Here is a 17930-nt window from a genome sequence, read left to right as displayed (position 1 = left end):
GCTAAAATTTAGTTTCAATATATGCTTTAATATTATCAATACTAGAACAAGTTAATTCGAGATTATAACTTGTATTTTCTTAATACATACACAGCGTACGAGCTAGAGCCACATCTTTTTCAGCAAAGGATGACCAGACTTGAGAGTGACATGTAATATGTAATACGAGCTGGCTACCTTGATGCCAAGAATGGGGTTGAAACAAGTCAACCAAATTACAAAGTTTGTATTTTTGCATTTATATTACCAAGTTTTTAATGTGCCTAAGACTGCCACAATATGAGGCATCTACTTATGTCCACAACAGAAGGATTTGTCGTTTGACAAAGCTTACAATACAACATAGCTAAAACTGCGAAACCCCAACTATACGAACGAACATTATGGAAATCAATTAACAAGGGCAAGTAAATCAAATGGATTTTGTTGTTGTTTGCATCCAGCATGAGTCACCCTTATAATGTGCATAATTTATACTCGAGCGGTGTAACACCCCCAACCCGTATCCCTCGCTTGGAACCGGGTTACGGAGCATTACCGGAGATTACAGATCAAACAGACAGAAATATCAAACATTTTATATCATCAAAATAAGTCATCAAGCATCGTTTTAATCCAAATTATAAACTCTCAAAAATAGATCTTATAACTTCATTTACAATCAAACCACAAAATAACTAATATTTAGACAATCTAGGTACATGCCAACACAAAGAAATAAACATCACCATATTTGAGTTCATAATCGTTGTTGGATTCTGAATCAGCGATCAAACTTAAGTACTTAACCTACGCACGGAAAATAAAACTGTACGCTGAGTAAAAACTCAGTGGTATTTCTATAATCCGAATATTTAAAAAAAATAAAACAATAAAATATGTATAATAAAATGTTAAGCACAATTGAACATTTAAAATCACACAACACTCGATTTTCATCACTTGCTATATATAATACCTTTCCATAATTTATTCACATATCATTTAAGCAATGGCACTATCCATTCCACAATCAATTTATGAGTATATAACTCGTCTATTCCATGTATTTACAACATATTTCATATTCTGTTTTCAGTTTACTATCTCATATTCTTATTCTTAGTCCAAAGTATATTTTATAGAACACACCGGATATATGGAACAAATACAGTGGTGCATTATTATGCACTAATGAACAGAGAGCACTAAAGTGCTATACAGAGAGCACATACGTGCTAAACGGAGAGCACTGACGTGCTAGTAATCAAAAAGCACCAACGTGCTAATAATCAGAGAGCACCAACATGCTAATAATCAGAGAGCGCACTAAAGTTCCTTAATGGCATGCCACTAATATCCCAGTAATTCTAAATTCCATCTACTTGGGCATTAAGGCTGAATTTTATACATATAAAAAATAATCCAATTATCATATTTGCACAATTTCACATTTACACACACATATATATTCATAGTATATATATATTCCAATTCAATTCAACCAATATAATTTCATCATATATCAAGACAATCCTTTTCAATTGTAAAACACAATAATTCTCACTTCAATCACTTACCATAACATTTAATCAAAATACAACAATTAATAATTAGATTCAGATTATAGAAATACAAACCTGGAATTCCGAGCTATTCCTCGTCGACTATATTTTTCCTCTTTTTAGTCGAAAATTCCGGTACGACGATTGCTACAGAATTAAAACAATTAAAAATCATCAATACAACACCATTCAATCTCACATTAAATATTTCAATTTTTACTCAATATTTTCCTAAATTCCAATTTAGTCCCTGAACCGAGACTAACTTTTATTCTCAAAACTAATTTCATATTTTCATTCCATTCCCACTTTAAACTAATTTAACTCTCTAATTTCACCATAAATCCCTAATTTTAAAATTCTCCCAATTTAGTCCCTATTAATTCAAAACTTATGTTTTATTTTACAAATCAACCCTTTACTAACTTCTAACTTGAAATTCAATCAATTTAACCCCTAATTCATCAATTAATTCAACATAACTCATGTCTAAAAATCAACTATCTTTCAAAATTTCAACATAAATCATGACATATTTTGTTCTAGAACTCCAAAAACTCAAAAATTTCAACATAAATCATGACATAAATTGACTTACCAATTGAGCTTGAAACTTCAAAACCCCAAAATTCCCTTTTCTTTCTTTCTTTTCTTTCTTTCCTTTCCCCTTCTCTGTTGCGTTTTTCAATTCTATTTCCTTCATTCTTTTCTATTTGTTATATAAATATATATAATATTATAATATTATAATAATATAATTAATATAATACTTATTTATTAAGTAAATAAATATAATAAATATATTAACTAAAATATCTCGATATTTCTTTAGTTATGCCGTCTCAACTTTAGAAAAAGGCATAATTGCCTATTTGGTCCTTTTAATTTTTCTTTAATCTTTAATTAAACTTTTATCTCTATTGCAATTTAATCCTTTTAATCAATTAACCATCGAACGTTAAAATTTCTTAACGAAATTTTAATACTACCTAATGACACTCGTAAATATTTATAAAAATATTTACGGCTCGATTCTAATATCGAGGTCTCGATACCTCGTTTTCGACCCAATTTACCTAATAATTTCTTTTAAATCACAAAATTCACTAATTCAAAAATATTTCTAAAATCACGCTTAACTTATAATTATTAATTAATAAATTTTTCTAACTTTTTCATCGAATTTAGTGATCTCAAATCACTGTTCTGACACTACTGAAAATTGGGCTGTTACAAGCGGCGCACATCACCACCCACTTAGCGGCATTAATCAGTAAATGCTCGAAATTGGCCTTCAGCCATGAAAACCTCAAACTCAAAAATTTCGACTCAGCATCATTGGACGAGACTCCTAGTAGGTTATAGCAAATGGCGGCAGGCTCAGAGATTGCACTTACACCCATTACCACACTGCTGTCAGTTAGGAGCCCGAGTTGCAGTGCAATATCCTCCAGAGTGATGGTGCACTCCCCACACGACAAATGAAAAGTGTGGGTCTTCGGGCACCATCGCTCGACCAAAGCGGACATTAAGTTGTACCGCAAATCAAACGTCTGTATCACTGCTGCTAATCTGAAGCAGGCTAACTCCAAGTATGGCATTATTCATTCACCCGGCGGATATCCTAAACCATTCACACAACCCTTCAGTGTGCGGTACGGGCCCTGACACTATTAAATTACAGAAATAGTTAATATAACCTAGTTTAAATCTGTAAATAACGTGGAACTTTTTATAAGGTAAGAAATAACAATTTTATTACCATCATATTAACCGTTTTTTATATGTGATTATCATCTTTAATCAAATAACCCATTTTGATATCTACAACGCAAAAAAAATTGAGTTTAATTGGTTTGTTGCAAAAACACATTTTGGTAGGTAATTAAGTTCTATTTAGGCCTTTTTATTCCAATAATAGGAGAAGAAATATTAAAATAAAAAATGGGACACCCTAACAAAAATAATTATCACATTTTAAATAATGATCAAAACACGTTAATATTATACAATAAATATAGTACACTAATAATATAATTACAAAAATACTAAAGAGTTTGGTGCACCTCACATTTTTTGCCATACTATTTCAATATATAATAAACGTTTTTATACTACTTAAGTTAATAAAGAACAAAAAAAAAATCTCATAAATTCTAACTCAATGGTCACATCTTTTATGTAACAGCCGATTTTCAGTGCTGTCGGAAATAGTGGTTCAAGGCCACTAAATTCGACGAGTAAGTTCATAAATATTATTATTTAATATTTACGAGTCAAATGTGATTTTTTTTTAAATGCATTCCCTGGACTTCGTTCCGTAAATCAGATTAAATATTTTTAATAAATATTTACGAAGCTAGTTGTGTAGTTAATTAGGTTTTGATTAGGTGAGTTTGACTTAATTAAGGTTAATTAGATAAAAGGACTAAATTAAATTGATTGTGAAAGTTTAAATATGAAATAGAAAAATCAAGGGACTAAATTAGTAAATAAACCAAAAATGTGACACTTGTATGGTAATAATAAAATAAATGTGTAATAAAATATATACATACATTTGTAATAATATGTATAATTTACTTGCTATTTAAGTATAAGATATTTTAGATTAAATTATTAAATTATATTATTATTATATTACATTAATTAATAAAACAAACAAATAGAAAAGAAGGAAAGAAACGAAACAGAGAAGGAGAAAGGAGAAAGAAAAGAAAAGAAAAGAAAAAGAAAATTGGGGTTTTGAAGTTTCAAGCTCATTTGGTAAGTCAAATTAGCCCTTTTCTTATAATTTTGATGTTTTTGGAATCCTAGAAAAAATACTAGATTTAAGTTGAAATTTTGAAAGTTAATAAATTTTTAGATGTTGTTCATGTTGAATTAATTGATGAATTAAGGGTTAAATTGATTGAATTTCAAGTTAGGATTTAGTAAAAGGTTGATTTGTAAAATAAATTATAAGTTTTGAATAGTAGGGACTAAATTGAGAGAATTTAAAATTAGGGATTTATGGTGAAATTAGAGAGTTAAATTAGTTTAAAGTGGAATGGAATGAAAATATGAAATTAGTTTTGAGAATAAAAGTTAGTCTCGGTTCAGGACTAAATTGGAATTTAGGCAACTATTGAGTAAAAATTGAAATATTTAATGTGAGATTGAATGGTGTTGTATTGATGATTTTAATTGTTTTAATTCAGTAGCTAGCGTCAGATCGAATTCTCGACTAAAAAGGAAAATATAGTCGATTTAGGAATAGCTCAAATTCTGGTTTGTATTTCTATAATCAATCTAATTATTAATTGTTGTATTTTAATTAAATGTTATGGTAAGTGATTGAGGTGGGAATTATTGTTTTTTACAATTGAAATGGATTATCTTGGTATGTGATGAAATTATATTGGTTGAATTGAATTGGAATATATATATTATGAATATATATGTGTAAATGTGAAATTGTGCAAATATGATAATTGGATTATTTTTTAGATGTATAAAATTCAGTTTTAATGCCCAAGTAGACGGAATTTAGAACTACTGGGATATTAGTGGCATGCCATTAAGGAACTTTAGCGCGCTCTCTGATTTTTAGCACTTCAGTGCTCTTTGATTATTAACATGTTAGTGCTATCTGATTACTAGCATGTCAGTGCTCTCCGTTTAGCACATCTCTGTTCTTTGTATAGCACTTTAGTGCTCTCTGTTCATTAGTGCATAATAATGCACCTCTTTATTTGTTCCGTATATCCAGTGTGTTCTATAAAATCTACTTTGGGCTAAGAATATGAGATAGTAAACTGAAAATAGAATGTGAAATATGTTGCAAATACATGAAATACACGAGTTATATATTCATCAATTGAATGTGGAATGGATAGTGCCATTGTTTAAATGATACGTGGATAGTGCCATTGCTATAGCAAGTGATGAAAATTGAGTATTGTGTGATATTAAATGTTCAATTGTGCTTAACATTTTATTATACATATTTTCTTTTCTTTTCTTTTAAAATTCGAATTATAGAAATACCACTGAGTTTTTACTCAGCGTACGGTTTTGTTTTCCGTGCACCGGTTAAGTACTTAAGTTTGATCGCTGAATCAACATCCAACAACGATCCCGAACTTAAATATGGTGACGTTTATTTCTTTGTGTCAGCATGTACCTAGAGTGTCTAAATAATAGTTATTTTGTGGTTTGATTGTAAATGAAGTTATAAGATTAATTTTGGAGAGTTTATAATTTGGATTAAAATGATGCTTTGATGACTTGTTTCAATGATATAAAATGTTTGAGATTTTTGTCTGTTTGATCTGTAGTCTCCGGTAATGCTCAGTAACCCGGTTCCGACAAGGGATACGGGTTGGGGGTGTTACATTTTACCTACATAAAAAACAAAAAATTTATGTTAAAACAACAAATTTTATCTCAACATAATAAACATAATGGGACTAATTTTGTTATTTGAATCTAATAGAAAACATAAAAAACATACGAATCAAAAAATAAAATAGAAACATACCTTACCAAAAAAATACCTATCAAAAACCTTCCTTTCTTACTGAAATAATACCTTACAAAAATAAAAAAATTTAATCAAAAACTAAATTAATCAAAAACATTTATAAAATAACATGGTTAAATAACAAAAAAAATTACTATTTATAACCTATAAATAAAAAAATCAATAAACTAACAAATAATGTATAAATATTAAAAAATACTTCTTATGAAATTTTTTAAACCCTAAACCCTTATAACCCCAAACAAAACCCTTAATCTATTTTTTCCAACCCCTAAACAAACCCTACCAGTCTTTTCTTTCAAGCCCCAAACTAAACCCTAAACATAACTCCCTAAACCCCAACTATTTTTCCGTTTCTTCTTTCCTTCTCTTCTCTTCTCTTCTTTTTTCCCCTTTTCCTTCTCTTCTCTTCTCCTCTTTTTCCCTTCTCCTTCTCTTCTTTCTCTATTCTACTACTCTCTTTTTCTTTCTTTTTTCCTTCTTGTTCTCTTCTCTAAATCTTCTTCTTCTGTTTTATTTTTTTTCTCACATTAAGGAACCATTATAAGGTCTCTAAAAACTATTTTTCACAAAACCCTTAAAAGGTCTCATCCCATCATGCACAGATATGCAGAAGAGGCCAAAAGCAGTAGGCCGGTGCCGCATATGGGGTACCCTTCACCAAAAACATCTTATCGCACAAAGAAACACTAGGCCGGTACCCCTATGGGGTACCCTTCACCAGTCCTGCTTGTCAGCTAGCCTTCTAGGGTTCTGCTCGGGTAGTATTCAGGTTGGGGAAAAATACTTTGGTGCCGCTGATCAAGAAGGCTGCACCATTAAATTTTTTTTAGTTGAAAGTGATGGGTTTAAGAAAATAGGGGTGGTGTCGCCTATGCACCACCTTCCACCACCCATGGTATACTATTTTCGTAAATAACTAAGTTTGTAAACCATTTTTGAAGTTTTAAATTTTTTATATTATTTAAGTAAAAAAACCAATTTCATTATAGCAACTGATCATATTTGTTTTTCCCATAAATAGAAGAATAAAATGCTTCAGCATACTCGAACCCACGTCCTCCTACATTGATAACAATGCTCATACCAATCGAGTTATGACTTAATCAGCAAATTATAATTTAGTTTTAAACCTAAATTAATTATGGAAACATTGAAATCGATAAAAACTAATGATAAAATAAAAATTAAATTAAATCAATTCATCATCATATATTTTTTATAGAATAAAAAATTAAAAAAATTGTAGAAAATTTATTACTCTAATAGTTAATATGCTGAGTTTTGTTAAAATGGTTGTTGTATTAAAAATGTAACGTTAAATTTTACTTGTATCCCTCCATTATGCTTAATTTTTAATATTTTTATCATCGGTAATCACCAACCTGAGTCCTAGATAGGATTCGGGTCACCTACCTGTGACCCAGATAGGTCCCACCAGATGGTTGAATGCAAGGTGAACCACGAGAGGACAACAAAGGGAGTTCATGGACCCAGCTCATGGATCTAGCTCGCACGAACCAAGAGAAGGCCACGGTCTCAGTTCGTATGCATTCAAGGAGCTTGTAGAAAGGAGACCACGTGCTCTGCAGGTGACCTAGGATGAAACACGTGTCTAGTAGGCCTAAAGCTTGTATGGAATGTTAGTACTAGGGACAGAAAGGACCGCAGGTGAACCAGAGTAAGACACATGTCCAGTAGGCCTGAAGCCCGCACAGAATGTTAGTATTAGGAACGGTGAAGTTAAGACAAAATAGTGGGGTCATATCGTGAGCTGTAATAGCATGTATAAATACCTGAATACTCCATTAATAAGCCATGAGACAAAATTACTTAACAATTGGTGCGGTGAACGTGGACTAATTTTCGACCATCAAACATTTTTAGTTTGATTTTCTTTTCTTCGATTTCGAAATAGAAATGGCTTACCCAAATGAGATTTTTCCCTTCAACCTTTCGTCAGAACTGGTTGGAGCCTAAGGCTCTAGTGGCTAGCACAATGAAATAGAGTTGTTTATTGGGCGGTTCGCCGATAGACTGAAAAACTTCAGCAATGCAGTTCATGAAGGATTGTTTGACCATTTGAACCTTAATCTTTCCGCCGGCCAAGGGTTGTCGCTTTTTTCTACCCAATGGGCGCCCCCGCAGTAAATCTTTGCCCTTTAGGAACAAAAAAGACTCATGAGGGAGCAAATGGCCATTCAGAAAGCGCGGTTTGAGTGATAAAAGGCTTTCCAACAGGAGTTGCTGAAGCAGAACAAAGAGTCGAGGAAAAAGGTTCATTCTGACAACTCTGGTTTTCAAGACAACACAAACATGCATGACAAAGCCCATCGATTGACTGTTCTGCTCCAACAATCCATTGGCTCCTGAAATTGCAGTAGAGAACATGTCATGTGACTTCAAGGTCCCAAAGGATATGTTCGAGGGAATGAGGTGTAATGACCCGATAGTCACGGGTATTAGAAAGTGTACTTTCGAGTCTCTACTTTCAGGTCTCCATTTTCGTAAAGCGGATTCATAAATATTTATTAAAATTATTTACGAAGTTAGTTGTGTGGTTAATTAGGTTTTGATTAGGTGAATTTGTTTAAACTAAGAGTAATTAGGTGTAAGGACTAGATTGCATATAGGGAGAAAGTTGAATTATAGATTAGAGGAACAGTGAATGGACTAAATAAGCAATTAAGCCATAAATTGACAAGTGGATGGTGTTGGTAAATACATGTGTAATAATAACAAATATATGTATTTAATAATAAAATATGTATTGCTTATTAATTAAGTAAATATATTATTATTATTATTATCATTATTAAAACAAAACAAATAAAAGAAAAGAAATAAGAATTGAAAAAGAAACAGAGAATAGAACCGTCTTGCTGCAACGGTAGGTCATTAGCATTTTGGTTTTGCATCGGGGGCATAACTGCATTGTTTCTTGGCGAAGCTATATTCTTTTGTTCTCAAAGTCTCCTCTGAATAGTTCTTTCAATTTCTAGATCAAAATTGGCAATAAAATCCGAATTGCTTCGATTTATACAACACCTAAAATAAAATGTGAAAGTAACGACAAAAAGAAAACAAGTTAGTAGCAACTAAATATTATGAAATAAAAAGAAACAAAAATAAACATTAAAAAATGCCATCCCCGGCATCGGCGCCAAAACTTGATCGGTCGTTTAACGTCATAGCAATAATGTGCAAGCCTACACTGTTGATACAAGTATAGTAAACAGATACGAGTCTGTCGGATATCGATCCCACGAGGATGGTTGTCTTTTCTCTATCAATGTCAGTGCAATAATTAGATAGGAATGAGATAAATTGTGAATATAATTGTCGAAGCAATAACTTGAAAACAGTAAGATATAATATGATACTGATAAACTCAGATTCCTAACATGAATATTCAATAGAATGCTAAGTGCTCACAAGGTATAAAAGGATAAGTGATTGTCGATGCATTAAATTGCAATGAATATCTTACCAAGTTTAACTTCTATATTTAATCAAAGACTTAAACATGCACATTAGCCACGCAATTATGGTAATGGAACACTATTAAGAACAAGTGGATTAAAATCCTCTAATCCTCAAGCAGCTTCCGTTGTCATGCTTGTTAGCTTGAACTGTCACGGCACCTTCCAGTGTCAATGACCGCAATAACACTTCCATGCTAAAAACATTCAAACCCAAAGATTAAACAGTAGAAGCAAGATTGAATAAAATAACATTTAACCTAGAAATCATGTGTACTTCTGTACTAACATGAAATAGGAAGTAATCACCAGCATTTAGAAAAGAAAAATAAAAGAAACAAGTGGAGAATATTGTTCCTAGACAACTTGACTTGAATCTGTCTATTCCTCCTTATGTCCCACTCAGGGCTCCTCGCCAAGAGCTGGTCTACATCCTTTTCACGTCGGTTCACCTGTCTGAGCTTAAGCCGCCATAGCTAAAAGCTTCAAGGGATAAGTTAAAGAAGATGATCCAAAAAGCTCTCCCTTTTTATGTGGATATTTATATATTTTTCCCAAATAGCCCAGGTGTCCTTTTTATCAGAATCATGCTACCTCTGTATGAACAAGTTAGTTGTGCTAGACTGGACAGCTCACGCATTTTTGTTCCTATCCAGACAGTTTTTAGGTGCGGCAGTATTTTTGGGCACAATGTGAAATTACTCATGTAGTGGCATCAGTACCAAAATATGATAAAATTGAGGGTAAATAAGCTATCCATTGAGTCATAAAATGTAAATTACTGAACTAAAAATACTAAAATATGTGCTAAAGATAACTGAAAGGGAACAAATTAACCAATAAGTAGGGAGAAAACATATGTTTTTTCTAGTACTATCATCTGTAAAAGCTTCAACAAAATTACCTACCTTAAGGATAATTTAGGCTTCTGTATCAAAGTCAAGAAGGGCATTGAGAATTTAATTCAATCATATTTCGTGAACCTTTTCAAGAGTTCCAACCTCGAAACTTTCTTGACAGTCACCCCTACTGATTTTGTTTGACCCCACATCTCAAGTAACTAAGCTAATGACCTATTTACCCCGATACTAGATGTCGAAATAGCAAAAGCTACCTGGTCCTTCAAACCTAAAAGAGCACTAGGATCGAATCCCTCTCTTCTTTAAATGTCGTTGGCTTAAAATTAAGGTTAAGGTTTGCAATATGGTAAATGAGGCTTTTCGTAAGGAATAGTGGAAAAAACGTCAATAATATCTTTGATTGCCTATAAACATGTTGATGGGTGTCGAGTCCACCAATATAAACCTACGCCTAGTTTGCAATTTGAGCAGTATAGGGAGTAGGGTCGATCCCTCAGAGACTAGGTTTACTTCAAATTGTTGCTCTCTTGACCAGATTTATGTCGGGGCAGTTGTCGTGCCCAAGATATTAGGGGGGAGAATAAAATCGAAAACTTGGAACCTGGAATAAATAAATAAAACATGTACAAAGTAAAAGTTGAAAATGAAATAATAAAATGCAGTTAAATAAGTTTGAAGAAAAATTAATTAGAATAAGCTCAGCCTTAGGCACGGATTTTTCCTCGTCTTTGATCCGATCCTCGAAATTAGATGAACTCCTCTTATCCAATAAGCTAGTTATAGCTACCAAGGACGCCTCGGACACCAACTCTTCCTTGTGTAAATTAGTTATAAAACCTCCAATAACTAACCCTTACCGATCGAATAACCACGAAACGTTCATGATTTAGAACTCCGGTAGCTTTGCGTTCTAGAAGAGCTTAGCTCGAACCAATGTCCTCAACCGCGTGGGATATTTAAATCCGGTTACTACTTCCCTTGACGGAACCAAACAACTATATCCACTTGGCACGCCAATGTGTTCACAGAAAACCGATTAGAAACGTTCCTGTCGGAATTCCAACTGTACGCCTAACCACACTAAATCAAATGACGTCTTTTTGACTTAATGTTGATCTGACTTTGTGAGTTGACAAAATCATACTCTTAATCCGGAGAAATAATAAGTACTGGAATTTAGGAGTTAAATCGCTCATGTTTGTAACTCACAGGTTTTTACGAGGCTAATTCCGGCCTAAAGCTGAAAATGAGTTTAGTTGGCTAAGGTTTGAGGCATGTTGGTATTGGAATAATTAAATAAGGTAAAATGGATGAAAGGAATGGGAAGCGTGATTTAATTTTGGGGGGCTGAAATTTTGGTGGTGAAATAAAGTAATAAAGTGAATTAGCTGCTGGAGATGGAAAGAAAGTTTGAAAAGGAAATTGAAAATGGTTTAAGTGGTAACAAGCCAGAAAATTAGGAATTGAAAGTAAAGGAAACTAAAGACAACAAATAAATTTGTCAGAAAAGGGAGAATGTATTGAAAGATGAATGCTTGATATTTCAATTTATGATTAAAATGAACAAATGTAGCCTCTATTTATACTAGTGGCCTTGCTAAATTAAGAGCCAACTAGTATAGAAAATCAAAGAAAATATTCCATAATATAAAAAATATCCCAAAATAATCTCCCACTAAGTCAACAATTTCAGCTAATTATTCTTGGAAAAATTCTGTTTTGGCCCTCCTTTTTTGCTTTTTTCTTCAATCTAGCCCAATTGTTTCATTTTTCTTCTATTTATCCCCAAATTGCATTCCTGCACAAAATTCAATAAATATGGCAAAATTAGTGGTGTATTCTCATAAATTAACCAAATTAATTACATAAAATATGTAACTTTAGCATTTAATCAAATCCCCCTTACTTAGCTTATGCTAGTCCTCGAGCATTTTGTATGTATCTGCAAAAGGAAAAATTTTCTCCAAAATAGGACTTGACCCCCATGATTTGCACAATTCAACAATTTAATCCTAGTACATTAACATCTCAAATAACCTAGCCTAAGAAGTAAGTAAATATATTTCAGAATTTATTAGAGTTTGATAGACTTACCTTCATTTTATTATTTTATTTATTTATTTTTGTACTTAGGATATTTTTGAATTTTTTGACGCGAGACATGATGACAAACCAAGCACCATGTTCCGGTTACTCAATTCGGACGTCTCTAAGCGGGTTATTTCACCCTACTCATGATAACCTGTTAGCGGAGTGAGTGTAAAGAAATTGAGCAGCCACACGAACCTTTTTATGCGAGATGTAATGACAACCCAAGCACCACGTTCCGAATACTCAGCCCGATGTACAGCCCCAATTTTGTCACTCTTAACATTCGTATCAGAGGAGTATTTTTTTTTTTTGCATTCAAAAATTTGACATATGATAAAAAGTAGACAGTCAAGCAAACTTATAATTCCCAAAAATTTCTTACCCACTAAGTCTAGGTTATTGAAAAGTTTCATGTGTAAAGAATTAAATAGCTAAATAGGTCAAACCATAAGTGTACCATCCCAATTTAAAAAAAATTTTACCTTTTACCAAAAACATGCAAAAATAGCGATGACAGATAAGCAAATTAGAACCAATTTATGTTTCCCTCCCCCTACTTATTTTACATTTTCCCAATGTAATTCAAAGAATAAAAGTAAAGATAAGTAGGAGAAAGAGAGAAAAAAGAAACTCCCCATGTATTTCAATGTAGTGGAGGTTGGTCTCGTAGGTAGAGTGGACCTTGGCTGAAATAAAAAGAATTTTGTGGGTTGACATGTAGAATTTAATTTTGTCTTAGAATGTTTTCCTAAAAAAATAAAATAAAATCGTAAAAATAAATAATAATAATAGGAAAATTAAAAAAATTCTTTTCAAATTTATTAGCTAAGCTATAAACTCAAGAAATAAATTATTAAAAACTAAGATTACGAGATTTGGTAAAATAGTAGTGATAAATGCGCCAAGTAAGTTCCTAGGAAAGAGAGGTGAGTCACAATGGACATACTTAAGTACCAAGTCTTTCCTTAGACAGAACTAATCCTCGACATGCATTTTCATTTTCCATTTTACCAAAAATTTTATTTGCATAAAGGAAAAAAAATTTGGGTTGCCTCCCAATAGCGCTTTGTTTAACGTCGTTTAGCTCGACGACCTGTGTTATTCAAATTCTTTATCCTTTTGTAATAGATTGCAAAGCGGTTGCATGATCTTCAAGAAGTCTTTTATGAATCGTCTATAAGATCCGTACATCGTGAAGTCATTCATGAAGACTTCAATGATTTTCTTGACATAATCGGAGAATTTGCTCGACATGCATCTCTGGAAAGTGGTTGGAGCATTATAGAGTCTAGACGGCATTCGTCTATACGCAAACGTTCCGAAAGGGCACGTGAAAGTTGTTTTGTCTTGATCCTCAGGCCCCACCGGAATTTGGAAAAATCCTGAATATCCATCGAGACAACAATAATGAGTCTTACCAGATAATCGCTCGAGCATTTGATTGATGGAGAGAAGTGAAAAAATGGTATTTCCGGGTAGCTGCGTTCAACTTCCTGTAATCGATGCAAACCCTCCATCCATTCTGGACTCGGGTAGGAACTAGCTCTCCTGACAAATTTTTCACCACTGTCACACCAGTTTTCTTGGGCACGACATGAACTGGGCTAACCCAATCACTATCAGAGATCGGGTATATCATTTCAGCATCCAAGGGTTTCTGGATTTCTGATTCTATTTTGACTTTTGGATCAGAGATCTGCTTTTCCCGTTTGTTGTCTTGCCCATGACTTTTGTCTGGAACTATTTCCAAAACTTTTCTGCTACGAAGAGTTATTGCACTTACATTCTGCCTAGGATTCGGCTCTATCTGGGAAGGTAATTTACCTTGAGACTTTAAACGATTAACTGCCATTGAGAGTTTCCTAACTTGATTAGTTAACTCCTGTATTGATGCATCTATCCTCTGTTGATATTTTACAGCATCGACTGTAAGTCTTTCCACAATAACTTCTAGAGATGTGCTTGGCTTGGGTGGCAGTGGCGGTGGTTGTAAAGGTCTCGATTGGTATGACGGATTATATCGGGGATTAGCTCTGTAATTCAAGTTGGGATGATCCTTCCATTCGGGATTGTAGGTGTTGGAGAAAGGATTATAGCGTCTTTGCGGAGGTCTCAGAAAACCTCCGACATCGTCAACATGTGCCGTTGAATTTTCGTTAAGGATTGGGCACAAATCCGTCGGATGTTCAGATGTAGTACAAATTCCACACAGCTGGGTCAGATTCTTCTTTTCTGTAAGCATAGTTTGAACAATATTAGTGAGCTTATCAAATTTATCTTCTAAGGATGAAACGTTTACCCCATTAACCCGTCTTGTGGGTTCGAATTTGGTCGACATCGTTGAGAATTTGCTGCCATGGTGGATATCAGTTCTCTTGCCCTTTGAGGAGTCATATTGACAAGCGCCCTTCCACTAGCAGCGTCAATCATTTTCATTTCCATATAGAGCAAACCCTCGTAGAAATACTGAAGAAGTGATTGCTCGGTCAAACCGTGTTGAGGACAACTTGCACACAGTTTTTTGTATCTCACCCAATAGTCGTAGAGCGATTCATTCTCCATTTTTCAAATTCCCACTATGTCTCTCCTAAGTTCAGCTGCTCGCGATGCTGGGAAAAATCTGTCAAGAAAAACACGAGATAAGTCATCCCATGTTGTAATAGAACCAGGGGGTAAGTAAAATAACCATTCTCTTCAGATCAACTAAAGAAAAGGAAAGGCCAAGTTTAATTTCATCTTCTTTACTCCTCGTGGTTTCATGCTTGAGCAGACCATGTGGAATTCTCTCAAGTGGGTATGTGGATTCTCATTCTTCAAGCCTCGAAAAGTGTGCAAAAGGTGAATCAGGCCTGACTTCAACTCGAACGGGGTTTCTCCAACTGGATAGTTGATGCATAATGGTGTTTGCTCGTTGGGAGCAGCGGCTAGTTGACGAATGGTTCGGTTCGCCATCCTTTCTTGTTCACCGAGTTTGTCTGCTGCCTCTTTTGTTTCACAAAGTGGTTTGGTCTCAGGTTCAACCACTTCGACTTGTTTTCCACGTTGAATTGCTTCTACACGTTTAAGAACTTCCGCTCTTTACGTCGTGCTCGTGCTAATTTTTCGATCTCTGGGTCGTATTCGAGATCTCCGGATGAAGATCTGGTCATAAAGATAATCTAAACAATTTGTAAGTGTTGCCAATCCCCGGCAACGACACCAAAACTGATGGGTGTCGAGTCCACCAATATAAACTTACGCCTAGTTTGCAATTTGAACAGTATAGGGAGTAGGGTCGATCCCTCAAAGACTGGGTTTACTTCAAATTTTTGCTCTCTTAACCAAATTTATGTCGGGGCAGTTGTCGTGCCCAAGATATTAGGGGGGAGAATAAAATCGAAAACCTGGAACCTGAAATAAATAAATAAAACGTGTAAAAAGTAAAAGTTGAAAATGAAATAATAAAATGCAGTTAAATAAGTTTGAAGAAAAATTAATTAGAATAAGCTCAGCCTTAGGCACGGATTTTTCCTCGTCTTTGAACCGATCCTCGAAATTAGATAAACTCCTCCTATCCAATAAGCTAGTTATAGCTACCAAAGACGCCTCGGACACCAACTCTTCCTTGTGTAAATTAGTTATGGAACGTCTAATAAGTAACCCTTACCGATCGAACAACCACGAAACGTTCATGATTTAGAACTCCGGCAACTTTACGTTCTAGAAGAGCCTTGCTCGAACCAATGTCCTCAACCGCGTGGGACATTTAAATCCGGTTACTACTTCCTTTGACGGAACCAAACAGCTATCTCCACTTGGCACGCCAATGTGTTCACAGAAAACCGATTAGAAACGTTCCTTTCGGAATTCCAACTGTACGTCTAACCACACTAAATCAAATGACGTCTTTTTGACTTAATGTTGATCTGACTTTGTGAGTTGACAAAATCATACTCCTAATCTGGAGAAATAATAAGTACTGGAATTTAGGAGTTAAATCGCTCGGGTTCGTAACTCACGGGTTTTTACGAGGCTAATTCCGGCCTAAAGCTGAAAATGAGTTTAGTTGGCTAAGGTTTGAGGCATGTTGGTATTGGAATAATTAAATAAGGTAAAATGGATGAAAGGAATGGGAAGCGTGATTTAATTTGGGGGGCTGAAATTTTGGTGGTGAAATAAAGTAATAAAGTGAATTAGCTACTGGAGATGGGAAGAAAGTTTGAAAAGGAAATTGAAAATGGTTTAAGTGGTAACAAGCTGGAAAATTAGGAATTGAAAGTAAAGGAAACTAAAGACAACAAATAAATTTGTGAGAAAAGAGAGAATGTATTGAAAGATGAATGCTTGATATTTCAATTTATGATTAAAATGAACAAATGTAGCCTCTATTTATACTAGTGGTCTTGCTAAATTAAGAGCCAACTAATATAGAAAATCAAGGAAAATATTCCATAATATAAAAAATATCCCAAAATAATCTCCCACTAAGTCAACAATTTAAGCTAATTATTCTTGGAAAAATTTTGCTTTGGCCCTCCTTCTTTGCTTCTTTCTTCAATCTAGCCCAATTGTTTCATTTTTCTTCTATTTAGCCCCAAATTGCATTCCTGCACAAAATTCAATAAATATGGCAAAATTAGTGGTGCGTTCTCATGAATTAACCAAATTAATTACATAAAATATGTAACTTTAGCATTTAATCACATGTTATCGTTTATAGTAAAATTATTACACCAAAAATATAAAAAATCAAATCAAGGATATCCGCAAGTATACGATTCAAATTTTAATTTAGTAATTGTGTTACAATGGAACACAGAGAAGTATTCTGATGATTGTACCCAATGGAGGATGAGTTAAATCTATTAAAAATTTATTTACATTAATAAGTCTAAATAGTAATAATTAAATCCTAGAGCACGTTTGGTTCGCTGTATTGGAATAGAGGCGTAATGGAATAGAGGTGTAATAGCAAATCAATTGTTTGGTTGAATGTAATGAAATAGAGGCGTAATAGTATTCTTGAGTTTGGTTGAATGGAATAGAGGTGTAATAGCATAATGGAAAAAAACTAAAATGACTAGAATACCCTTAGCATAAATTTGTTTTGGTAAATGATTATTGTTATTGTTATTTAAATTTTAATAAGATTATTAATATCAATAATAAATAATTTAATCATATTTAAACATAATTATTATTAAATATATTATAATTAAAATATAAAATTTAATAAAATTCTTAATAATTAATATTCTTATATGAATTTACTCAAATCATAATATATGATACTATAAAATATAAATTAACATAATTATTATTAAATATATTATAATTAAAATATATAATTTAATAAAATTTTAATAATTAATATTCTTATATGAATTTACTCAAATCATAATATATGATACTATAAAAGATAATTTGAAATAATTAATATTAAATATAT

This window comes from Gossypium raimondii, chromosome 11, assembly GCF_025698545.1.
Source record: "Gossypium raimondii isolate GPD5lz chromosome 11, ASM2569854v1, whole genome shotgun sequence".
Lineage (NCBI taxonomy): Eukaryota > Viridiplantae > Streptophyta > Magnoliopsida > Malvales > Malvaceae > Gossypium > Gossypium raimondii.
Note: the sequence above shows the minus strand (reverse complement) of the source record.